The sequence below is a fragment of the Labrus mixtus genome, chromosome 1, assembly GCF_963584025.1.
Source record: "Labrus mixtus chromosome 1, fLabMix1.1, whole genome shotgun sequence".
Lineage (NCBI taxonomy): Eukaryota > Metazoa > Chordata > Actinopteri > Labriformes > Labridae > Labrus > Labrus mixtus.
The window spans coordinates 6,968,457-6,995,802 of NC_083612.1; the positions used below are offsets into that span (position 1 = coordinate 6,968,457).

At 45.3% G+C, this 27,346-nt stretch overlaps 1 protein-coding gene across 11 annotated transcripts in view; it reads left to right on the plus strand.

The window, feature by feature from the left end:
- The window catches only part of LOC132980801 (serine/threonine-protein kinase BRSK2-like), a 575,981-nt gene that overhangs the window by 223,396 nt on the left and 325,239 nt on the right, over window positions 1-27,346 (plus strand). For 10 of the 11 annotated variants that reach the window (XR_009674205.1, XR_009674375.1, XR_009674427.1 and 7 more), the window contains one exon: window positions 15,785-15,871. The exons of the other annotated variant lie outside the window; for it this stretch is intronic. The gene's annotated coding sequence lies outside the window, so the exon portion shown is untranslated. Of the gene's footprint in view, window positions 1-15,784; window positions 15,872-27,346 lie in introns of those variants that run through there. 11 annotated transcript variants of the gene reach the window in all.

Consider the following 27,346-nt stretch of genomic DNA (forward strand, 5'->3'; position numbering starts at 1 on the left):
TGGAAACAATGAGAAGAAAAAAGTGTAACTTTGACGTTACATCCAGTGTTTCCATGACAACGATAAACTTGTCCTGTCTGTCATGGTGGCTGCAGCAACTAGACACATCCCATTACAACTAAAAAACTACAGATTTCTGTGTCTTTGATAACTGTTGGAAATATTTTAGGGAACTCAACAAAACATTTATTTGATTTAGATATTTTAGTTTAAAGTTCTACGTATTGTTCCTTTAAGTCAAAGATAATCAAACACATTTCATGTTGTTGTAATTAAACAAGGCTCACTTATTAAAGAACACTTAACATCTGTAACAACAGCGAGGTCTTCAAACATATCTCTCGTCTTTGTGTTTGGATGTAAACGCTGTAAGATTTACTGCTCATGAATATTCTGCTCGTCTCTTTGTCTCTTTGTTCTCGTCTTTCTGTCCGGACTCAGAGACGTCGTGTCATTCAGGGTCAAAGCCGACGTGTCTATCTCGTCTCCGTCCTCCTGAACGCCCGATTGTCTCTCAGACCGTTTAATCCTCTGTGTGTGTGTGTGTGTCTCGTTGCTCTCCCACTGTGCAGCGTTTATTTCATATCCTGTCTGTGTCTGATCTCTCTCTAATGAGCTGCTCTCTCCACAATTAACAACCAATTTATCCTGATTGAGACACACACAAACACAAACACACACACACACATACACACAGATTGCTTGTTCTTAAATATATGTAATTTAAGGTTGATTACCCCCCTCCTCTCTAGAGTTGATGCTCACTCAGGTCACCATGTGGTGGACACTGAAGCTTCAGTGTTTATCCAGCTCTGCATCGGTCTGTAAACCTTTCTGTGTTCTAACCTCTCTCCATTTTTCAAAAAACATCTCCAATATTGATCCTAGTTTGAGCACGTTTCTGCTCGTGGAGCTTATTAGAAACATGCAGAGGCTTTTTAGGTCGGGTACAATCACTTCTATCTGAACTAGTTCTCTTGCCCGCTTCCATCGCTGCAACACCTGTTGGTTTGACCTGATAACTGCTCTCATATCTGGCAAATCGAGGGGCGTCCAAAACGGCCATGTAGGGGTCGCCTTAAAACCGCCTACCTTCTCTGGTCCAAACAAATCCAGAGCATTCAGGACCAGAATCTAAAGTTAGAAGGAGGACATACTGGCTGCTGCATTGTTGTCAGAGAAGCCAGCACTTCAACATAGCATGTTTCCTTAATGTCTGATCATATAGTAAGGTCACTTTATCATTTCAGTCACTACACATCTTAATGATTGTTGACCTACATTAACCTTTTAGTGTGCTGTTTATTTGGGATGAAGGCCCTGCAGCATCGTTCCACATTTCTCCGTTTCTTCCACTCTGCTGCAGACTCAGTCTCAGTGTTTTTTGACTGCTGAGCCGCCAGAACTTCAGCTGTTAAAAAGGAGATGAGGCTGCACTTCGCCGTTAATTCTGCATCAGCGGCTGAATGAATTTTTAAAATTTTTCATTTCGTAACACATCGATGGCTCATCTCCGGTCAGATTATACGAGCTGTTATATTATTAACATAAAAAAAAGTAGCGCTGTACGAGGAAGGCTTTGCAGCAGAGAAAAGTCTGACTGAGCCGGGAGGAGTGACACACACACACACACACACACACACACACACACACACACACACACACACACACACACACACACACACACACACACACAGAGAGCATCCTGTACAAGAGTCGACAAACACACCTGTTGGTCTGTCTAACTGCAGGCGTTACACACACACACACACACACACACACACACACACACACACACACACACACACACACACACACACACAGCTCAGCGAGGCTTTCAGGTGCACGATGAAAAGCAGGATTCTGTGAGGTGGTTTTAAGTCACTAATCCTGTTTTTGACACTTTAAACCCTCGTCTGTGGACTGAACGGCTTCATAAAGCTCACATCAAAAAGATTTGAAGTCATTGATGCTTCCCGTCTGTCCTCGGATTCATTTTCATCTGCACAGGAAAGTCATCACCATTCTTTTTTAAAGTTATTATCCAGTCTGCTTTTCATACCGCCGATGACTGGAGGGTTTTTTTTCCCTGCAGCAGCCAGTTTCCGCTCTGTAATTAAAGTCTGTTATTGAAGGTTTTACTCTCTTGGTGGAGTCGGCCTTTGCAGCTCACATGCTGCAGAGGCCGGTGCACATGTGCAGTTTGCTTAAAGGTCACATATTCTCCTCCTCTTCAACCAATGTAAATAAGTCTGTGATGTCTGTGGAGTGTCTTGTTCTAAATCCACTCTGATCCTGTATTTGATCATGACTATAAACCCCTCTATTTCAGCCCTGCTCAGAACAGGCTGTTTCTGTGTCTGTACCTTTAAATATGTAAATGAGCTGTGTCTGACCACGCCCCCTATGGAGGTTGTATGGAGGTTGTTCTAGTATCTGGAGAGGTGCCCTTGAGCAAGTCACTGAACCCCCAACCACTCTTGTCCGCTCCCTGTGTAGCAGCCCCACTCTGACACCTGCGTGCACCCCCCGTCCGTCAACACCCACCGTCAGCTGGAGTGCCGAGACAAAGGAATTCCCGCGGTAATTAAACAAACTAACTGGCGACAGTGTGAGATAATACGATGTATGTGGTATAAAACTCTATATAAACCTTATAAACACTCAAACGGTCATTTTTCTAAACTGTTAAAACAGAGTGTTTTATTTTGAAAATTAACCGGATGTTTTAATGTTGTAACGGTGTCTGACTTCCCGTCCCGCTTGTTAAAATAGAAACCTACGTATCTGCTGCGGAGGGCGCTGGCCTGCCGAAGCTCAGACGGAGCTGAGACGCAGCGCAGCGGACCCAGTGGAAGCACACATATTGAATAAAATGAAAACCTATCACCTCCGCCGCCGGAGCGGAGACGGACCGGACACGCATCTGGTGGAAGTTGGCCGTGACATCCCTCCACTAATGCATGTCCACAGGTCCTGTTTGTACATGTGTGTGAGAAGCATGTCTCTCAATAACAGAGTGTCAAACCAGAATTTCCCCTCGGGGAATCTTAAAGTATCTAAAATTCAAAAAATTCCCACAGTCCAAAGACATGCTCGTTAGGTTAACTGCTGACTCTAAATTGTCCGTAGGTGTGAATGTGAGTGTGTCTGGTTGTCTGTCTCTATATGTCAGCCCTGTGATTGGCTGGTGAACAGTCCAGGGTGTAACCCCGCCTCTCGCCCAATGACAGCTGGGATCGGCTCCACAATCCCAAAACCTGAATAGCGGTATAGATAATGGATGTATGCACACTGTTTCTGTCTATCTGTGTATGTTAATGTAAACTTCTGAGCTGCGTCTCCTCGCCGAGCTCCTGTCTCTTCCACGGGTCTGAACACAAGAGTCTGGACCGCAGAGCGAGGATGTTTATTTCATCGTTCATCCATCAGGCCGACCTGTCAGTCCCTCCGTGCTCAGGTCCATAAAACAACAACACCTCGGGCAGGTATGTCGACCTTCTTCTTCCTCCAGAGCTTTCAGATGTTTTGACAGGAATGATAAATGATGACGCTCTTCTGTCAGACTCAAAACTTCAGAGACGACACACACACGCACACACACACACACACACACACACACACACACACACACACACACACACACACACACACACACACACACACACACACACACACACACACTCTGAAGGTGATACTGCTGCTTCAGTCAAAGCGCCCTTTAAAATCCCAAACATTTATTTGTATACGAGACTCACCTGGCAAACAGAGCAGAGTAAAGACTACTTGTTTACAAACAGCTCGCATTCTCTCTAAAGCCCAGCAGGGGGCGACTCCACTGGTTCCAAAAAGGAGTCTAAGATTCAAGTCTTCCTCATGACGTTAATTTAGGCAATTATGTTTCCAATTTGAGGTCAAAGAGAGCAGAAAACAGAGGAGAATTCGAGACTGGGCTACCCGTGATTGACAAGTCGTTAGCAAGTCGTCGTGATAAAATGTGTGGCTGTGGCTCAGTGGTAGAGTCGGTCGTCTCTCAACTGGAAGGTCGGGGGTTCTATCCCCAGCTCCTGCAGCCACATGTCCGATGTGTCCCTGGGAAAGACACTTAACCCCAAGTTGCTCCCACTGCTTTGGCGACGGCGGCGTGTGGATGTGTATGAAGGAGATTAGTTCATTCTGATTTTTAAATTTTTTTAACTTTCAAAGTTATATTTTTTGCAGATTTTTGCCAGGACAGCCAACAAGAGAGACAGGAAGCGTTGGGAGTAGAGAGATGGGGATGACATGCAGCAAAGGGCCGAGGTCGGACCCGAACCCACGGCCGCCCTGACGAGAACCACAGCCTGGCGACACAACCGCTAGGCCATTGGCGCCCCATTAGTTAATAATGATTGTCACTTTACACAGCAGCCGTATGTTTTAGGAATTCGTTACACTTTTCACTCCTGTTGGTTCCTGCTCCGTTTAAGACTCAGAACTTTTTAAATTGCTGTAGGTTTCTGAGCAGTGTGTGTGTGTGTGTGTGTGTGTGTGTGTGTGTGTGTGTGTGTGTGTGTGTGTGAGACTGTTGTAATGCAGGTCAGAAGTTGTTGTAATTTCTTGTGTAGTCGCTGCCAAGCTCTGGCTGTTCGCAGCGCCGCTCCAGCTTTGTTCCTGTCAGAAAGACGAATCACTCGGCTGATTTCAGACCCGCGCTCCTCCGCTGGGACACGAGTCATTTAGGAAACAAATTGGCCCGATTACTTTCCAGATTGCAGCTGAAGTGACTCTCAGTCATGTCGAGGCTGAGACGACGATGTGAGTGTTTTTTTTTTTTTTAAATAACGCCACCTGCACGTTGAAGCACTGCCGCTCCTCGTTCCTCAACAGTTTCCAAATATGCTCAGTTTTCTGGTAAATACATCCAGAGGCTCGTTTCTTAAAGTGCCTGGTGTTTTTGTGTTTACAGCAGGAAGAAGTCAGCATTCATTTTGCACAACACAAAGGAAGCAGATTGTTTTTTTGTTTTTTTTACCTGTTGGATGAATCTGCGTAGTGTTGGCGGTCATCCTGCAGGAACAGGTCGAGACGATTTAAATTCTTAACCGATTTAAAAACGTTGAGACAACAGACATCGGGACAGTTGAACAGATTTTTTATATTTTAATCCTCAGAATGCACACGAGACAACATGGCCAGACCGTGAGACCACACACCTGTAACGCTCTCACAGACACTTTGAAAGAAAAACAAACATGGTGGACGATGGATGTCGTCAGCTGGCTGTCCTGCTGATGTGTTTTGTTTTACACGAGAAACAGAAAACGAGGAAAACTATACGGATGAGATCCTAACTGAGAAGATGGATTATGTGCAGCTTTATAGAACTTGCAGAGCGAGCAGCATTGTCACAGTACGCAACACCCGGTAGGTGACGCTTAAAGGTAAAGGTCACATATTATGTAAAACACAGTAGTTACCATGTTCCTCTAACTCTAACATGTGTCTCTAGTCTGTCTAAAAACCCCCCAATGATGAGAAAAGTCCATCCTCTCCGTCTTTTGCCTGCTCCACTTTTCAGAAAATGTGTGCTCAAACAGGCCGTTTGGAGATTTTCCCTTCATGACGTCACAAAGGGCAGTAGCCCCTCCCCCAGGTGGGTGACACTCCCACAGCTAGGTGTTTGTTCTGCCCTCTGAGTCTGCCTTCTCACCGTAAACAATAGGACATGGAGCGAGAAAGCCCGAGACACCCAAGCCCTTCCAGAGAGGGGGCGTGGTCAGACACAGCTCATTTACATATTTAAAGGCACAGACACAGAAACAGCCTGTTCTGAGCAGGGCTGAAATAGAGGGGTTTATAGACATGATCAAACACAGGATCACGTTTCCTGTGAACACACCTAGTGACCCGCCGTACTTCCTGTGGTTATGTGCACTCTGTGTTTCTGTGCTCTGATGGATTGTTTCTGACAGTTTAAGTGTGCTCGCTTTCAATTTGACCTCCAAATTAGTTTGACTACAGGCCTCTACAGTGTGAGTGTGTCACTCCCTAAAAATAGAAATGTGCCAACCGGATAAATAATAAAGTGTGCAAGTCAAGACGACAACCTTCATTAATACCTTTTAGCCCCACACCTCCCACGCTGAAATGGGACGACCGCTGTGCAGCTGGTGTGAAAGGTAAATAAACCAAGATAATGTTAGTTTTTAATGTCCAGTCGTCATGACTACGGTCAACTCTATTTTGTTTTTATTGGTCGGGGTGGGGGGGGGCCTTGCTTAGTGTAAACAAAACATCTGACATATGAAGCCGTCATAAAATGGCCCTGTTTGTCCTTCTGTCAGATTAAAAAGCCTTTAACTGATATTTTGTTGGTTTACAGTTTAGAGTGACGACGGGCAACGTGCCACTTTGTTTCCACTTCATTTCTATTTAGCACAATAAAAAGAAAACACGGCTTGTTGCTGCTTTTAACCACAAACTGTAAATGTTAATGTTTGAAGCCTGACTGATGTCACCCATCTGTTCCTGCAGGGGGCGCTGGAGTCTCATCGATGGCGGTCTCCGTGCTGGAAATGCTGTCTCAGTCTAACTTTCAGTCAACCTAATGACAGGCTGAGAGCTGAAACTGAGGCGGGTTTTAAACCTCCTGACAAACCGTTACACCGCGCCCACCTGTCAATCAGGTCAGCTACACGCCTTATTGTGAATAACTCTTATCCTTCATCAAATCAAAACTGATGAGTCATCAAAACATTCACCCCCCGTACAGTGTGTGTCGATCGAGACATGAGCTAATCATTGTTTTTTTTTAACCAGGCTGTAAACATGTTAATCTCTGCTGTAACAACAGACTTTTTAGAATGGCTGTGTATGTGACTTCCTGTGCTTCTGCAGCCAGCCTCTAGTGGACACTTGATGGAACTGCAGGACTTTTGCACTTCCACATTTGCTCCATTTTTCAACAAAGGAGGTTGCCACTTGATTTGAACTGTACCTTGTGTAAAGTGTGTTGTAATTCATATGTATAATTATTATTATTGTTATGATGGTTGCTCTGAGCTTCAGCTAAACAAAGTAATGAATGCACCGGCATCAAAATGAACACAACAGACCAATAAACACATTTTTCACACGACTGAACCCAAATAGAAAAGCTGCCGTTCAGTTTCCGACTGAAAAGCTGTGAAAAAAAATCAAATTAAAGTTCACCACAGCATGTCTACCGCCTGCCTGCTGCTGTTTGATTATCAGCTGTCAGAGATTTAGTATCAAACCTGCCGTCTGCAACGGGGTTTCCCTTCTCTTACCGCTGTGTAACAAGCTCAAGTGACCACGGCCTAATGGAGCACAGACAGAGATCCCTCTGTGCTACATTCAATTACAACATATTTGACAAACAGTCCTTATTTCATGCACTCATTTAAACTCTGTGCGGGAAATTTAGCTATGGAAGTCCAATCAAGGAAGCAGGGGAATTGTAAACTAAAGGCCTGATCTCCAGGTGAATTGTTCAGCTTTTCATGTCCCGTAAACCTGCGCTAATCAGTCAAATTCAAGCAACACTTGTAACATGAAGATCGACTTTATTAACAAATTACACCGACACGTTTCGGCTTGTGGCCTTCGTCAGTGTTTGACCTCATCTAAGCCTTTCACTCTTCATGCACTTTGTGCCAGAAAATCCTCTGCCAAATCAATCAAATTGACACTAATTCGCACAACACCCGCAAAGGGTTAACCTCACCTAAAGCTGCACTGCAGAGCAAACAGCTTCTCCGTGTGTCAGCGCTGTTTGTCTTTAAATAAGACATCTTGCACTCATTTGGGAAAAATTCACCCCTTTGTTTAAAAATCTGCCTAATTCACAAACACTGGCGCTGGTAGCCACACGCAGTATATCTGTCGAGAGTTGGTGGTAACTGCGCCGCGGTATTTATAAAGCCTGGTTCAGACTACAGGATAATCAGGCTGATTTGAGGTCCAATTTCACCTTCCCGACAATCGCTGGGGTGTTCCAGACTCCAGGCTGCACGGGACCGATTATATTCCACGATTATCTTGAAGTGTGAGTCGTATAAAAATCCAATCTTAACGCCTAGATCTGGTCTGAGATCGTCGGGGATGACCCAATTAATATCAAACAAGTTTGATATTTAGGAAATCTTGTGCAAGGAGTAACCTCCGGTGCTTAAAAATGAAGCGGTTGAAGAAGTGCAAAATCCTGCAGTTCCACTAGAGGCTGGCTGCAGAAGCACAGATACAGGGATATTTTGACCTGTAACTCCAAAGATGGCGAGGAGCAGCCTTAAAGCACGAGAACAGATTTTTGGATGGTGTTTCATATGCACGTCAAAACCGGTTCTACTTTTATCATATTCATCACTTCTGTCATTAAAAGTCATTAAAACGTCATCAGATGAATCAGAACAGCTAGAGACATGAGCTTATCTTGTCTGCGTGTTAGCTATGTGTGTGTGTGTGTGTGTGTGTGTAGATTGTCTAAATGTCATCTCAAGCCGCTCACGTTGTTGCATTAATTAGTTTGGGCCTGTGCTGCTGTATCTGTGTGAGGCTGTTTACTGACCCCGCAGGCTTCGACCCCCACACTCCATCGGCAGCCAGCACACTTAGAGCTCAATTTGTTCTCATTATAATCAGCACTAAACTCTGTCAAAATTAATTTTCTGTGCAGAGCGTACACCCTGAGCTCTAACCTTGGTGTTTCCCATGCCAAGAGAGAGAGACAGGGGGGGGTCGAGGCGATGCCCCCCCGCCCCGCGGAGCAGCGACTGAAAAAGCATCCCTAAACACGACAGAGGCGTCTTAAACCTGCATGGCGTTCAGCGCTCTGTCCCCTCAGGCTGCACAAACTAGCATCCAGGCGCTGGAGGGGAAGCTGAGATTTCTTCAGGTAGGTCACACAAACACACGTTTGTCTCATCAGGCTCCTGTCTCAGCCTCCGTCCTGTCACAAACCTTTATGCTCTCTACATGTGCTCATCCTGACTCACTCCTGTTTCTGCTGTGTTCAAGTTTGATGGTGTCACACAGTGTCAGCCGCCCTGCAGCTTCACACACACACACACACACACACACACACACACACACACACACACACACACACACACACACACACACACACACACACACGTTCTCTTTTTCGGTTTCTGCATGTTGCCCGTGTGATGTTTGATCTAAAAAAGAGACAAAAACAAGACGACAAGAAGTCAGTACATTTAATTGTTGATGTATCTGCTCAAGACGGAGAGACGGAGAGTCAAGTTTGTCTTTGTTTGAAGAAAATATGAAGTAACCCTAAAAGGAAACGTCACCTCCTTGGGACTCTGGTTTTAGACTAGAGCAGTCCTTTGCTGGCTTACTTTTAAAAAATGTTGTTGTTTCTAACTCCCAATTTCCACATACTCAAAAAACGTCATATCCGCGCAGCACGGGCCCGTTTCATCCTCTGAGCTGCACGGTAAATGTGGAAGCAGGCAGAGGGTCGTTGTTGGCGTCTCGGAGTGGTTGCCATGGTTGCTTTTAGGCGGATTTGCTAACTCACTATGTGCATACTGCCACCTGCTGTTTCGACCCTGATACTCGGTATCGGTTAAGCGTCGGCGTTGTGTCGGACCGTTGTGGTGAAGAGGGAGCCGAGCCTGAAGGCAAAGCTCTCGATTTACTGGTCGATCTTCGTTCCAACCCTCACCTGTAGTCTTGAGCTATAGGTAGTGACATAAAGAATGAGAAAGCGGATACAAGCAGCTGAAATGAGTTTCCTCTGGAGCAGTTTTTACATATCAATGAATTGGAAACATGAAGAAAACATGACAAAATCTGCCATGAAATCATGAAAACCAGAAGTATGTCCATAATAATATTCGATCACTGGTATATGTTGAGTTAAATTTGAGACATAATTGACTGTAATCATTTTTGTGTTCTACAATTTGGCCCCCTGGCAGTGAGAATTAAATGAAAGTGGCCCTTGCTGTGTGCAAAGTTGACCATCCCTGCTCTGGAGGGTCGCTGGGCTCAGCTTTAGAGAGAGGGGTGAGGAGCTCAGAGGAGAGCCGCTGCTCCTTCACATCCAAAGGAGCCATGTTGAGGTGGTTTGGGCATCTGATTAGGATGCATCCTGGACGCCGAAGCGTCACTGGCTCTGCTAGCGGCGCCTCTTGCACTTGTGCACGGTTCACTGTCGTTGACTTGCTGATGTGCTGCTCGACGTATCCGCCGCGCTTTTCTTTCCAATGCTTCCCGTTTTGAGTCATTTGCTGCTTCCTCTTGTTATCACAGCTTTGCTTATCAACCATTTGATTTGTACATCTTTATTTAAAAAAACTAGACTCCTAGAGTACCATCAGACGTACTCGTACCACAGATTGAGATTGAATGTTCGAGTACGTCGCCCGCCTTTGAGCGGTCTTTTTACCTTCCCCCCTCGGGTTTGTCTGCCTGAGCTTTGTGGACTTTTTGTCTACCAAACTGGACTGTTAAATAAACCCGCCTTATTGTACTCTGCTCTTTGGATACTGCTTTTGAATCCTTTGGTGTTTGTCCTTGTGTCAGCAGCTCTATATAAAATATTAAAGTCATCTCATGGCAGCTTTGCAGAACACCTCATTTATGCAAACTAGATGGTTATTTCCCTCGTCACATTAGTTTGTCCTGTGAATTACGTGCTCCAGTTGCAGATCACATTTTCAGTAACACACTGAGGAAACTGGCCGAGGATAATAAGACTGCAAGAAACATCTGTGACGGATGCCGAGTCGTAATGTGAGATGTGTTTTCTTCCTTCTCTTGAAGGACGTTTTCTTTTTCCAGCTCAGACATTTCAAAATGACAGTTATTTTATCTGCAGCGCTCTGCCTCCGGGTGTTCAGTCACCGACAGCAGCTTGCCTCCTTGTTCTTTCTCCTCTTCAAATATTTCTCATGTTTTCAGTTGTTGCAAACAAAAAATATATTTTTCCCTCCACTTTTATTCTCCTGTCTGCATGATCATTATCTGCAGCATGCTGTCTCATATCTAACTAGCTTCTCCTGTTTTGTGTTTCCTGTCCGCCATGTTCTTTCTTTGTTTTTATTTAAACTTGTAGGAGACGGACGTCAAAATGTTTCAAGGGATCGTTTGTGACCTGAGTTTGACCAAAACTGATGAAAATGACGCAGACTTTAAAGGTGACATATTCTCCTCATCTTCAACCAGTGTGAATAAATCTCAGAGCTCCCCAAAACATGTGTGTGAAGTGTCTTGTTCTAAATCCACTCTGATCCTGTATTTGATCACGTCTATAAACCCCTCTATTTCAGCCCTGCTCAGAACAGGCTGTTTCTGTGTCTGTACCTTTAAATATGCAAATGAGCTGTGTCTGACCACGCCCCCTCTCTGGAAGGGCTTGGGTGTACTCGGGCTTTCTCGCTTCATGTCCTATTGTTTACTGTGAGAAGGCAGACTCAGAGGGCAGAACAAACACCTAGCTGTGGGAGTGTCACCCACCTGGGGGAGGGGTTACTGCCCTTTGTGATGTCATGAAGGGAAAATCTCCAAACGGCCTGTTTGAGCACACTTTGTGAAAAGTGGAGCAGGCAGAAGACAGAGAGGATGGACTTTTCTCATCATTGTGGGGTTTGGAGACAGACTAGAGACAAATATTAGAATTAGAGAAACATGGTGAAGTGGATTTTCCAGAATATGGGTTCTTTAACTTAAATTACTTAGCTCAGGCGTGCCTTTAGTTCCTGCGGTCCGATTCAAAAAATGAAAACAATCATGGATAGTTTTTCTTGTATGAGCCCGAGAAGATAAAAACAGACATTCAATTGCAGATCTCGGAACATTGGAAAAGTCTCTCTCACTATTTTGAGACGGTTAATGGAACTGTGTGTCAGTGAGCTGACATTCAGTTTGGGAACACTGTGCGTGTGCGTGTGAGGTGTGTGTGTGTGTGCGTGTGTGTGTGTGTGTGCGTGTGCGTGTGCGTGTGTGTGTGCGTGTGTATGTGTGTGTGCGTGTGTGTGTTTGGTATTTAATGACTCACTGTGAAGCAGACTGAGCTGCAGCGTGAGGAGATGCACGGTGTGATGACACAGTTTATTTCAGTGTTTAACTTGTTCAGACCGGCTCAGACTAAACTATCATCATATCTGTGACAGCGTTTGGTTTCAGTGATAGACATCATGAAGAGCTGCAGCACCAGGATTTCATTTTCAGATGGGCCCAGGTCATTCTGACAGGGTGTGTTAATGCAGAAGTCAAAACAGTTTTGCTTTATTTCATTCTTTTAAAGGAATATGTTCCACATAAATAAATCATAAATCCAGTCTATCCTGTGTAAATGTCTCTGAGTCATGACTGTCTGCAATGAGTGAGAAGCTTGAGTCCCGCTGGCTGTGTTGTTGTCAGAGCTGTGTTTATACTTCACTTATCAAAAAGAAAAAGGGTTTAGGTGTGAATCATTTGAAGGCATAAGGAAGTTCATTGTCATTGTAGTAGTCTTCAACGATATTCAGTATGTCATTCTCAATAGAAGCAGCATAGAGCACCGAGCCGCTGCCTACATGAGCGCCGCCATCTTGACCACCTGGAGTGACAGGTAAACGTTGTACTTCAGTTTCATAACGGTCACCTCTGTGAAAGCTTTCTGAATCCTCCATAACCACACACAAACAGGAAGGTAAGCATGTTTTAAGAGAGTCTCTTGTTTCCGCAGGAACTTTTTCATAGTTCTAGGAACTGTTGGAACCCTCCCTATTTTTTTTATGAATTTAACACAGCAGGAACATTGAACTATTTTAGTTCCTAGAACCCCGTTCAGAGGAACCTTTTTAGTTCCTGCTTCGGAGTAGGTAACATGGCGGTGCAATAAAGACAGAAAAAGATCCTCATGGTGTGTAGTTCTCAGGGCACTCCCCAGTGGATAGTTACTTTTTAAAAATAACTTTTTAGTTCTGTTGCAGACAACCGATATTGCTCAAAGCACTGGATGTACCTACAGTGTGTGTGTGTGTGTGTGTGTGTGTGTGTGTGTGTGTGTGCTTGTGAGTCAGCGTTGAGTTTGACTTCAGAGCGAGCTCCAACAGAAACGTCCCCCTCCACTTTGTCTTCTCTCTGTTTGTGATGAAACTTTCATTAAGCCTCAGGATGAGCGCACACTTTCCTCTCGAGTCGAAAACATTTTCTCTTGGCTCAGACTTTTATAAACACGGGGAAGTTGTCTCAGCAGCAGTTATTTAATTAATCATGACTGACATTAGTTAACAGAAACTGTAGAGGGCAAACCTGCCGGGACTGTTCTCCAACGTGCACAGACTTCAACTAAACAAACATTCACTGCTCTGAACCTCTACTTCTTTTTATGTGACCATTCGACAAACAATAAAACGTGCAGTTCAGAGACGGCCTGGTGGTAAACTGGTAGGCTTTCCAGCAGCGGTCATACCTGTCCAATCCCTTACTGCCCTCAAATGCAGCCCCCAATATCGTATTGAGGTGGTGCATGCATTGCTGCACCACCATGGTGAGCCCCATGCCTGTTGGTCGATCCATGAATGGGACCACCATGGGGTTTTTGGAGGTGGTCCTCACTGAACAGGTGTTTGGCATGGAGTACAGAGAAAGCGACCTGCTCCACCCTGCACACAATGGGCCTCAGTATACTCCATTTCCTCCATGTGTGTGAGATAGGCGATGACCCCACTGACCGGGTGGTTTGCTGGAGCCTGCATGTGGCGGTGGGCAGATTCCCCATACACCTGTAAGTAGTTCAGGCTGCCCCAATGCCCCGGTGATTTTAAGTGTATAATGTTGAGCGTGTGGCAAAAATAAGTGTTTTAATCAGTGTAAAATTACGTGAGAAATGGAAAAAAACGACTTGTCTGTCGGAGAGTCGGTGATTCGGTGTGAAAATGAAAGGTCGCCCTGAAAGTTTGGTGTAGTTGGAAGTGCCTGACTCCTCTGTGTGAGAGACATATTTATACTCTATGCCTCTGTGTAGGCCTTTACTTTTAACCACAGACTGTATAAAAAACTGGACATAGCCTCTTACTGTAGTTTTAAAGGCCAAAGTGCCTTAAGCATGCATTCCTTCTAAGGGCCACCAAGGGGGTGTTTTAGTTGATGAAACCAAAGGCAATGAGACACATTCTTATTTGATTTATCCCCTCAGTAAAGAATTTGATTAGATTTGGATTTTGAGATAGCACCAGGGACGGGCGACCAAATCCAATTAGAGCAAACATGGAGCCATCGTCGTTGCTTTGTTGCTCCTAGACGAGGAGCGGTGAAAATGTCATAAAAAAAATCTGACGTAAAGCCTCCTACTTTGATTGGTTACTTCATCCTAAAGTGACATTGACGAGCCCTGCATCTTATTTTATTACCTTTTATGCGCTCCTAAAAAATGCTAGAAAAACGCATCGTGCAGCAGCGGAAAAGAGCACCCGGCAAGTCCGCTGTACCAGCAGTGGTGTTTCTAGAGCCTGTCGGAGCCCCGGGTAAAAATCAATGGGGGGGGGGGGGGGGGGGGGGGGGGGGGGGGGGGGGTCCCTCCAACCAGTGTTCATCATCATCATGCATCATAATTACTCTTTGTGTATATATGGGTATGTGTAAGTGTTTTATCTTTGTACTGTTTTGTTCCTAATTTGATTTATGTATAATATTCATGATTGTTGACACAGCTATTTTGTCTCTTGTATTCCTATGTTTGCTTGGTTTTAAATCTTCAATGTAAAGCACATTGAGCTTACTTGTAATGAAATTTGCTTTATAATTAAACTTCTATTCTATTCTATGTCTGCCAGCTGACGCTTCCTCCTCGTCCAGTATTTTCCAGTTTCTTTTTCTCTACCATATACGGGAAAGTCCTCTTCAATTTTCTTCACTGACATTCACTGACAACCTTTGGTTCTGCTGTCACATGGTGGGCCCCCTAGGGAGGGTTTCCTACTGTCATTGCAAAATTTGCACAATTTGGGCCACTGCTCTGGTTTAAGTTTGTGCGCCCTCTGGGGCCCCCTACTGGTCTGGGGCCCCAAGCATTTGCCTGCCTTGCCTGTTGACAAACAGAGCCTCTGTGTAGAAAACAATGGTTTTGCTCTACATCTGCATCACTTTTCCCACCTGTTACAGTCTTTGTTCTGCGTCAGTTGCCTCTGATTCGTCTGTTTCACTGTATTAATAGATTTTTATCTCTGGGATTATTTCAGTCAACATTTGAAAGCGGCCTCTGCAGACCCTGTGCTTTTCTCATTGACTCTCCACGCTCGGTGTGAGCTGACCTTTGTCTTAATTCTTTTTTCGGGACTCGTGCTTTCCCATTAGCAAGACGTGGCCGGGTCCCAACTTGGCATCAAAGCTCATTCTCTCTGACAGAGTTATTCTAAAGGGGGGCAGCGGCGGGCTAATTGGAGCTGTGCTATTTTCATCGGAGGCAGCTCGTGCTAGTGTTGGCCTTTCATCAGACGCAGGATCTAATGTCTGCTGATGAAAGAGCGTGTCAGGATCCCCATGAAGCAGACGGGTTAAAGTGAAAAACGAGGCGGATGAGCGGGCACACGCTGTTTTTAGAAGTGATAAGGAGTTCAGGACCTGCTGCTGTCTCACAGTTATGGAAAGGATAATGTTTAATCCAGATCTGGGTTGGGCAAGTTCCAAAGAATCTGAAACTCATTACTCAGAAGCATAACTGTGTTTAATAACTCTGTCCAGCTTCACTTCGTTTTTCTTCTAAATATAGATCCAACAAAGACGCCCAACACTTTATTTATGTACTTAAAGGAGCAATATGTAGCTCTGACACCTAGTGTTTAAAATGGGTACTGCAGTCTAAATTCTAAACATTGTAGAGAGCTGTCTCCCCCCCCCCCCCTCTCTAGAGTCGATACTCACTCAGGTCGCCATGTGGTCGACACTGAAGCGTCAGTGTTTATCCAGCTCTGCATCGGTCTGTAAACCTTTCTGTGTTCTAACCTCTCTCCATTTTTCAAAAGCATCTCCAACATTGATCCTAGTTTGAGCACGTTTCTGCTCGTGGAGCTTATTAGAAACATGCAGAGGCTTTTTAGGTCGGGTACAATCACTTCTATCTGAACCACTTCTCTTGCCCGCTTCCATCGCTGCAAACACCTGTTGACCTGATAACTGCTCTCATATCTGGCAAACCGAGGGGCGTCCAAAACAGCCGTGTGGGGGGGTGTCTTAAAACCACCTACCTTCTCTGGTCCAAACAAATCCAGAGCATTCAGGACCAGAATCTAAAGTTAGAAGGAGGACATACTGGCTGCTGCATTGTTGTCAGAGAAGCCAGCACTTCAACATAGCATGTAAGGTCACTTTATCGTTTCAGTCTTTCTGCAGAACAAATACTCGGGGGCTGGCAGGAGAAAAATTCAGCTCTTTGCGTTCACACATACAGCTCCTCCTGCAAGTTATCAGGAGTGTGAAAGCCTTAAGAGTGTTAGGATTAGGACTTTTACTGAAGTTTTTAAATTGGAAAAAGTTCATTTTAAGTAGTTATTGCTAAATAAATTGTAATTTTGCCCTTGACTGACACGCACAGGGACACAGATTAAAGATAAAAGTTCTCCCCTGCCTGTCCTCTGCCTCTGAGGATGATGCCGTATTTGCCAAAATGTCTGACTTTCCCCCTAAATGATATCAGGATTAGTTCCTGCAGAGTCACTCAGAAGTCAAGGCTCCTCCGGCTGATCCCCGAGCTGATGTCAGATCAGACTCTGAATGATAGACGCCTCAAACGCAGTGACTCACCGCGGCGTGTCATCGCTATCTCCTTGGATGTGAGCGGCTGATGTGTTTATATAAAGCTCTGGATGGGGCGGTGTAATGAGGGAAATGACGTCTGGAGCAGGGGAGGAAGGAAAATTGGATGAAAATGGAACCTTCATATCTCCGCTCCGCTTATCAAGCAATCTTTCTGTCACTCTCTCTCTCTCTCTCCCACACACACAAAGTGAATCACACGCTGCCATCAGGCCGACATGTGGAGGACGCGCGCTGAACTCTTGACCACGGCCGCGCTTAGAAAAGGGTTATCCCATTTGTTCCTTTCCTTCAAAGCCTCGCTCAAGCTGCAGAGTAATGGGGCCTATTTGAGGTTCGATTCCTCCTTCCTGACAATGACCGGGGTCGTTCCCGACTCGAGGTCGCTCTGAACCGTTTATCCTCCCAGGTTATCTCTTAACGTCCCCGATCTGCTCGGAGATCGTCGAGGACATCCTCATTTATAGCAAATATTTTTGATATTTAGGATTTTTAAATCTTGGTGATTATGCCATGAAAGGGTCTGGAGGAAGTCGTGTGTGACTACAAAAACTACAAGACATGAGGGAGGACAGTGGTGACGGGCGGCAGGAAGCAAAGCGCACAGGTGCACCGAACAACCGTAATGCATCTGACAGTTACAATCTGACCTCCACCTTTACTGAAGCTAACATTTCTGTTTGGTGAGAAAACAGAGTATTTGTCCTCTCTGCTCAAAGCTTTATAATCGCAGATTTAACTGCCAGATCCATTGTTTAACACTAACAAATCTGCAAAGAACGCAGAGGGTCGTAGCTCCTAAAAAGATGAATGTACAGCGCAGCTCGTCTTGTTGGAGGAGACGTACAACTGCAGTACTCACCTTCAGATTTAAATGTGTAATCCATTAAAGAGGACATATTATCCCCCTTCTCCACCTTTTCAAACAGTCCCCCTGTGGTCTAAATGAAACATCTGTGCTGTGCTTTGGTCAAAATATAACATGAATCAAGCAGCAGAGGAGGTTTGTGACCCTGTATAAACCAGCTCTCTCAGAACGCTCCGTTTTGGTGTGTGTGTCTCTTTAAATGCAATGAGCCCCCCCCCGAGTTTTCCCCGTAGACATCACTCCTCTGTAGCAAGAATAAAAATGGCAGACCTGTGTAAAAGTTTTGTTCTAGGCTGGGCGTGGAGTCCATGGGTGGAGATACCAGGGGAGGGGAGGGGATTTTTTTTTACCAGGATCCCACTGTGACATCACAAGGAGAGCACATTTGAGACGGAGCATTTTTCTCTGTGTTGTAAGATTTATGCAGACCACAAACAAAGGACTGGATGAGTTTATTTCACATTTTGTGGGTCAGTAGACACTCAGGTTACCCAAATATAAATTATGTTCAAAAACACTGTACAAGTGGATTCTTCATAATATGTCCCCTTTAAGATAAAATATTTCATCAAACATCATGCAGAGATCGATGAAAGATAAATGTAATTCTGCGGACTGATAACTGATATCATTCAGCCGTCTGTTTCACCCAAACAGGATGCATGCTGCTCTTCTTCTGTCACGTCACAACAAAGGCTGTTTCCTTCATGTTCCCGCCCCCCCTCCCAAAACTCTCTCCTCTCCTCGGTAGTGAAGGAGTTCAGTACAGCGTTGTCTCTCCTCTGGGAGCCGAGGCCCTTAAGAGCGAGGAGACACACTTCCCCTACAGCTGAGCTAATAGGACATGCCATCATAACGCTACAGCTCTGTGTGTGTGTGTGTGTGTGTGTGTGTGTGTGTGTGTGTGTTAAAGCTCCATGTGACCTCAGCCAGCCCTGCTTTTATTCCTCTCCCCCCCCCCCCCACCCCCCACCGAGTGTCTACGTCTGTCGGCTTCTCCTCTCCTCCGAGGCCTCTTTCAGACTAAACTGCGCTTCAGAGGAGGATAAACCACATTTCAGTCATTAGAGCATCGGATATGAGCGATCGCACATCCTGGAGTTTGTGTGTGTGTGTGTGTGTGTGTGTGTGTGTGTGTGTGTGTGTGTGTATGATGGACGCCTGCGAGGAGCTGCATCACCGAGGCCCAATTTGACACAAATCCACAGAGCTTTGCATCAAAGCCGGAGCCATTTCCAAGAAGTCTCGCCTTCAAAGTCTCCCAAAATGGGGAGGCAGCTCCGGGGGTTTTTTTTTATTTTATTTTTTTTTTAGAGTCAGAATGCAGGCTCAGATCGACTCGCTCTCCCCCCTCCCCTCCCCTCCCCTCCCCCTCACCTCCCTGTTTTCTCTCTCGATGATGACAAACGTCAGCGAGTTGAATCATCGCCTGACTTTCTCTTGACCCCCAGCATGTAATCACCAACACCTCATTCCTGCTCATTACTCCCAAAGAGAGGCGGATTTAACTTGTTTTCCATCAGGTGGTTTTAAAACACGGGTCGTCTCTGCGTGTAGAGACGTACTGTGTGTATGTATGTTTCTCTCGGCGCAGTAACTTCAGCGTTTTTCTGCGCTTCACTCGCTCCCCCAAAGCAGGGGACGGTAACTGGATGGAGATTAATGATGCGTCTCTTCTCTTCTCATTATGTTTCGCTTTGCTGTGGTCGCTCTGTGCTTATTTAAACAACTCCATTTTCTCATTACACGAGAAGAAACAAGTGTTTATCAAATAGTGGGTGTTGGTAATTAAATGCCAGCCTCTTTGCTAAGAGGCTGCGACTGTAGCTGCAGATATTTCTGGCTCTTTGTGTCTGAAAATCTCATTTAAATGTGATAAAGAGAATCTGTGTGTTTTCAGGATGTTGAAGTCTAATTCTGGGAATTCAATGAATCTGTTTTTATCAGGGTTGTTTGTCTAAGTTTAGTCTAAATGTGATTCCAGCTCTCTCTCTCTCTCTCTCTCTCTCTCTGTCGCTCTCAGGAGGCTGATTTACAGGCCAGAGCTGCAGACTTTTATAGCATCATGACCAGGGAATCTGAAAGCAAACCAGGTCTCCTGATTCTTATTTATTTATGTTCTACAAAAAGCATGCTACATTATTGAAATGCAAATATGACGATGAAGCGTAGTGTTAATTATTTGGGTCATCCTCTAAACTTGAGTTCAGCGGCTCTGTCAGGTGAACGTTTCCACCCACACATTTTTCCAGGGGGAGCTGCATGTGTGAATGCAAACAGCTGAATTTTCCGCTCGGCCCTAACCCAGAGTTTCTCCTGCCAGACCCCGAGTGGTTTTTCCGCAGTAAGCTCAGCTCCATCTGCCAACTCTGATACGGCTTTTCATGTCCTGCTCGCCGCTTGCATCTCCAAAATGTTCCACATATTTAAGCAGGGAACATTTGTAATAAATGCACCAAAATCTAAAAGGCAAAACCAAGTAGCAAACCTCTGGAGTTGACAAAATGAAGCCGACGCTGAAGTGCAAAATCCTGCAGTTCCTCAAGTGTCCACTAGAGGCTGAGCTGCAGAAGCACAGGAAGTCACATACACACTCATTCTAAAAAGCCTGTTTTTACAGCAGAGATTAACATGTTTACAGCCTGGTTCAAAAAAACAAACAGGTCTGATTAGCTCATGTCTCGATCGACACACACTGTACGGGGGGTGAATGTTTTGATGACTCATCAGTTTTGATTTGATGAAGGATAAGAGTTATTCACAATAAGGCGTGTAGCTGACCTGATTGACAGGCGGGCGCGGTGTAACGGTTTGTCAGGAGGTTTAAAACCCGCCTCAGCTCCAGCTCTCAGCCTGTCGTTAGGTTGACTGAAAGTTAGACTGAGACAGCATTTCCAGCATGGAGACCGCCATCGATGGGACTCCAGCGCCCCCTGCAGGGACAGACGGGTGACATTGGTTTCTTGACAGCGGGCTGAGAGTTTATTGCCTTCCATCCCATCTATCAAATTCAAAACAAAGAACGCTAACAGACGGTTGAACCACAAGTCAAAACGCTAACCACCACATCACCACCCAATCCAATAACAACAGATAAACTTTACAACGGTGACTCGTGTCTGTTCGATTCCATTCAGATAATTAAAGAACTTAAATCATGAGGGAACATTTCAGTGAAATATGAGTGACATCATTTATGATCCGATCGTCTCACGTTCACTTTGTTTCTTTACACCCGTCATCCTCCACTCCGTCTCAGTCACCTTCAGTCTGTAACCGCACACACACACACACACACACACACACATCCATTAACCTAATAGCTGTTCGTCCTCGCTCTCTAATTGGATTTCGCTCACGTCGCTGTGAGGAGATTTACAGGTGCTCAGACATGCATTGTAATCAGCATGCTGTCGTCAGGAAGTAATTCATTAAAAAAAAAAAAAAAAAACACACCCGGGCAGACAGTGAGAGGAGGAGATATGAAGAGAGGGGGGGGGGGGGGGGGGGAACAGAAGAAGAACGATAAGACGAACTAATGCAGCAACAGGAGGATGCTTTAAAGGACTTCTTCGATTTGATTGGCCTGACACTATACCGACTCTTCAAATGATTTCAAAGTCGCAGACACATTTCTCAAGTCGGAATAAAATCCTGAGAGTCTTGATGGAGTTGGGGAGCGCTGCTGTGATAGCAGTCATTTAGTGTAAAGTGGTCTTAACTTCATAGACTGTTTAAAAAAAAAGGAGGCGGGCAAAGTGACGTCACCCGTCAGTTTTTTTTTTTATCATCTGCGAAATAAGCGCCTCAAGTTTGGCAATTTGGCTGCAGCCATGTTGGTTTCCTGCAGCCAGAAGTGATCACATTTGGAGGACAGGGTGGAGCTTAAGAGGAGTGAGGGGTTAGCAGAGAGTCAGTCGTCAACTGGTGGCTAATTCATTAGCTGCTGAATTTGCTTTTTTTCTTCTTTCTCACTGGGTGTGAATATTGACGGGTAGCAAAGCTGTGAATTTAACAAACTAAAGCCGACTTTACACATTCACTTCTGAACATTTCTAGAAAATTTCAGGCAGACTGCCCCCGCCGTCATGTCCTGCGTAAGAGGCAGGACTTTACATAAAAGCACACACACACACACACACACACACACACACACACAGGTGGACACGGGGTCTTATGCTGCCAGCATCAAGTGGCCACTTGAAGAACTGCAATTTTCTTTTTTGCACCTCATCATTAGCTTAAATGTTCAATGCCAGAGGTTTCTTCTACATCAATTTAAAGCCAGATTGCCTTAAAGGCTTTATATATTTTTTTGATCCAGCAGATGTCGCCCTTGAGCACCAGCATGAAACCAAAACAACTCGCGGTGCATTGTGGGTTAGCATGCTAATGCTAGCGATCTTTATTATGCTCGTATCTTCACACTGCATGTAAATTTACCCGAAATGAGCGTGATCTAGAAACACAGTTAAGCAGTGAGTACAGTATGTTATTCTTCTTTTCTCTATTCCCTCAATTAAACAACTTTTATACGCGAGGGGAGGAGTCAGCCGTCGGGCCGGCGATGTCAACAAACAGAAAAAAAACTCTGAAAACATCACAGACAGTGGGACTCGGGTGTTACACCCATTGTAGACAGTCATGACTCACAGAGTTATTTTCAGAGGATATACTTGATTTATATTATATTTAAGTGTGAAAAATCGCATATAAAGCCTTTAATGCTCCAAAAGTCTCGCCTCAGCTCCCGCTCTCAGCCTGTCGTTAGGGTGACTGAAGGTTAGACTGAGACAGCATTTCCAGAATGGAGAGCGCCATCGATAAGACGCCAAAGCCCCCCTGCAGGAACAGACGGGTGACGTCCACTCGGGCTTCAAACATTTAATATTTACATTCTATGGATGTTAACGGATGCTTCAGGGGTGGCTTGTTTGGAAGATATTTTCTTTGGCGATAAATAAACTGAAGTGGAGGAGGTGACTCCAGGAGTACAGATCTGTTCAGATTAACTCTGCAGATGTAATTTGTGTGTGTTTGTGTGTGTTTGTGTATGTTTTCTCTCCTGGAGCTCAGGTGAGGGCTTTCTGCCAGTGAGGCTCCAGTGATCTGACAGTTCGCATTAAATCACTCTGAAGTGCATGTGTGTGTGTGTGTGTGTGTGTGTGTGTGTGTGTGTGTGTGTGTGCGTGTGTGTGTGTGTGTGTGTGTGTGTGTGTGTGTGTGTGTGTGTGATCCAGTCTGTTGCTCACCAGACCTCCTGACTTCTTTACTGTCAGGATGAGGCTCGTTCACTACAGTTCAGCGTCTCTTACAGCCTCCTCTCTCTCTCTCTCTCTCTGTCTGTGTTGTTCTCTGAGTCCGGTCTGTTCTCTCCGTCTGCTGAATCCTGCGGCCGTGTCCATCCAAGGTAACAAGTCAGCGGTGAATGAACGCTGGCTAAAGCTTTCCCTCCTCGCTCTGTTAGGCGTTTTACTCGCTCTCATTGATCAACTATTGATCTGTCAAACCCGGTGAGCTCATTAACGTCCTGCATTTCCACATTTTTAGTCATCTGAAAATCATAATAAAGAAGGTCCAGGTGACCTCACAGTGACCTCACAGTGACCTCACAGGACACGACCCACCCTGCGTCACCCACACACACCCATAAAAAAATTGCCCACTACCTGGAGTTTCTTCCTCGTGCAGCATGGAGAGGTTTAGTCCCTCCGTTGGTATCCATCCATCGATCCATTTTCTTCCACTTCTCCGGGGTGTGGGTCGTTGTCGCAGCAGGCTGACCAGGCGTCCCGGTTTGATTGTAATCATCACTAACATGTCCCGGTTTTGAAAAGTCCCTGTCCCTTGTATTTAACCAACCAGAACAACACACCGCGCTTGCAACACTGGTGTGTCTCTTTAAATGTCAATACATATCGTTAAAGCTAGCTTATCATGCTAACAGGAACTGCTGCGTAACCACAGGTCGACCAGCTGCCGTGACTTAAACTCTTCAAAGAGTTACAGCTTCCTTTGAAAAGTACCAGCCAATGAAAATGCTGCATTTTGCACACACACTGCAGGGGTCCATTTCCAGTCGCCCACGGAGGAAAGGTCAAAGACAAACCAAAACCAGCCAACCATTTAACACGGTAAAAACGACCGACGTCAGTGAGGCAATCGCCGTGACAACCGCCTTAACCGAGCTGCGCGGGAGGAAACCTTCCCCTGCCACCTTGAGTGACCAGTACAGTTCGCTGATCACCCCCAGTGTAGATGCCGGTCCTGGTCCCAGTCTGTCCCTTCGAGGGTTGGACATGCGATGAAAAACTTCACACACTGGTGTCTGGTGAGTTCCCCCTCTCTTTGTTTTTGTCATTTCTTTGTGCATATTTAGCGAAACTAAAAAAACCCACTGGAGCTCATTTTATTTTGATTTAAATAAAGAAAAATGTGTCTGGAGGGTTCTTTGGTTTATGAGGCTTTATCTCCACTGCTGCAAACTTTTCAAACACCGAAATAATCTGAAGACGTGAAAAATGCTGTAACGTTCATCCCTGCACATTTCCCTAAACCATGAAGATACTTCTGCAGGATGACAGTTTGTCTGCTGGTTATTTAAGGGGAAAAAAAAAGAAGCTCCATGAGGTTTGAATAAGAAGTCTGACTTTCAGAGGAACGCACTTAAAACGTTTGCATTCGAACAAATGGAGTCAGTACTTGAAAAGTGTGGAGAGAGAGCTTAGAGCTGCAGGGAGAAAAGAAGTATCAGCATGCAATCACTTCTATCTGAACCACTTCTCTTGCCCGCTTCCATCGCTGCAACACCTGTTGGTTTGACCTGATAACTGCTCTCATATCTGGCAAACCGAGGGGCGTCCAAAACGGCCGTGTGGGGGTGTCTTAAAACCGCCTACCTTCTCTGGTCCAAATCCAGAGCATTCAGGACCAGAATCTAAAGTTAGAAGGAGGACATACTGACTGCTGCATTGTTGTCAGAGAAGACAGCACTTCAACATAACATGTTTCCTGAATGTCTGATCATATAGTAAGATACCTTTATGAGTTCACTCACTACACATCTCACTGACTGCTCCTTTAAAGATGTCTCCCCTCTCAGACTGTTTTTAGGACACATTAGAAGTATTTTTCTGTTTACATCTTGTTGTCCTGCAGAGAAGAAAGAGCTTTCTAAAAAAAAAAGTGCTCTGAGTGTTTCTTGGAGAAGGGGACTCTCTTTCCAACTTATCTGCGGCTCCATCTTCCCAGGATCCCATTTGGCAATGAATTATTGAAAGGACGAGTACTTTGGGCGAGAAACAGAGTGAATTCAGTCTACTTTTATTTTTTTTTGGGGGGGGGGGACATGTTTTCTTTCAAACTACACACACACACACACACACACACAGATGAACTCTCCACCTGAGAGAGTTTCCAAATGTGTTGTGAAGCGGAGCGCTCATGCAGAAGGCTGCACCGTGCGACCTCGTCCTCCTCCTGTCCACCCTCTGGTTCACTAAACCAGGTCCAATGGAGGCCTGTACCTTTACATAAGCTGACAACAAGCGCTCTGTTCCCCTTTCAAACCCCACCTTTCTGCCCTCTTCCTTTTTACTCTAACCACTGCCTCACTTTGTCCGACTGGTGTTTTATTTTCTGCAGCGTGCTCGGGGGTCCTGGAGGTCGTGTAAACGCGGCGACTTTGTCCTGAACATAAAGAGCAGAACAGGCCTCATGGGAGGAAGAGAAAAGAAGAAGAAGAAGAAGAAGAAGAAGAAGAAGAAGAGGAGATAAAGCGCTGTGGTCAGACTTCTCAGGCTTTACATGGAAACCTTTCAGGAGGTTTTAACGCTCCTTCTGGCCGTTAAACGCGAACGTTAGAGGTGAAATGATGCTTTTTAAAGCAGCTCTCGTAAACAGTCCCATAACAGCTCGTCGTGTGGATGCGTGTTTGATGGCTGAGCTGTTATCGATCAGCGTTTAAACGGAGCGTCACATCGGGGTGTTCACTGGAGGAGGAGGGGTTCAATGTTTATGAGTCTGAGATAGTCAGAGGTCCTTTTAGATGAAAACAAACGTTTCCCTTCAGTCGTTTTTTCAGCTGCAGAAAACGATCCAATCATGACCTCGTGTGAAGCCATTTTCATGAGTTTGCTCTTTTATATCCACAGAAGGAACCCGGGCTCCAATAAAAGCTCCTAAACTCTGATTTTCTCCTGTAACGATGTGGTTAAACTTCCGGTAGTGATGTTTGTAGACCCGTTTTAAACATCCAATATGTTGAATTTGACACGTTAACATCGAAATGAGAGGAATCCTTAATCTTACGTCTTGGCAGACGGTGGCCGCCATGACAGACACAAACTGTTTACCGTTGCCGTGGAAACACCGGATGTTTTACGTCAAAGACTGCTGCATGAGGAAGCGGGAGCTGCTTCTGAAAGCTGCCGTACTGTTGCTGTATGTGCTGCTCTGATAAAAACGTGATGTGATGTAAAGGTGGCGCAGGAAGACTAGTGGTTGATGCGCGTGTTCCATGTACCGAGGTTGGAGTCCTCAAGGTGAGCGGTCTGGATTCGGATCGGGCATGTGACTCCTCGCCTGCAAGTCTCTCTCTCTCTCTCTCTCTCTCTCTCTCTCTCTCTCCGATTTCTGACTCTATCCGCTGTCCCGTCTCTAAATAGAGGGAAAAAAACCTTGTTTACTACGGTCAGCGCGTAGCTCATTTTCATCCCGGGTGTTGGGCGAGAAGCGGAGAGAATCACTCCCATGATTCCCCGCCAGCCTCAATGTCATCTTTTGTTGTTGTCTTGATTGAGAGCCGCCTGGTGGTGGGATTTACATACTGTGCCTTTAAAGACTGAGCGTTAGATGACAGCGATTCTTGCGAGATCATCTCCTTTGTGTCTGTCGCAGATGAAAGGCGGCCACTCTTGACAGCGACACTGTCGTCACCCCCGTGAGCGCGCTCACTTCACTCGGTCGTGGATTATTAAAGGGGACATATTATGAAAAATCCACTTCTACAGTGTTTTTGAACATTTATTTGGGTAACCTGAGTGTCTACTGACCCACAAAATGTGAAATAAACCCATCCAGTCTTTTGTTTGCGGTCTGTGTAAGTCTTACAACACAGAGAAAAATGCTCCGTTTCAAATTTGCTCTCCTTGTGATGTCACAGTGGGATTCTAGTAAAAAAAAATCCCCTCCCCTCCACCCATTGACTCCACCCCCAGCCTAGAACAAAACTTTTGAGCAGGTCGGCCATTTTTATTCTCGCTACAGAGGAGTGATGTCTACCTGGAAAACTCAGGGGGGGGGGTCATTTCATTTAAAGAGACACACACACCAAAACGGAGTGTTCTGAGAGAGCTGGTTTATACAGGGTCACAAACCTCCTCTGGTGCTTGATTCATGTTATATTTTGACCAAAGCACAGCACAGATGTTTCATTTAGACCACAGGGGGACTGTTTGAAAAGGTGGAGAAGAGGGATAATATGTCCTCTTTAAGTGTTTTTTAAATATCAACCAGTTTCCGACCAAAAGACGGGCAAAAATTAGCATTCAAAGTAGAATAGCGGGAAGAGTTGAAGGGGAGCGACAGAAGCAGAGTGTGAAAACCGTTCAGAGACAAAGTTCAAAGTATTCGGACTCCAGACGTGACATGAATCATGCAGAGTCCTCGTCATCTGCTGATTAAAGTAAACCAAGCTGCGAATGC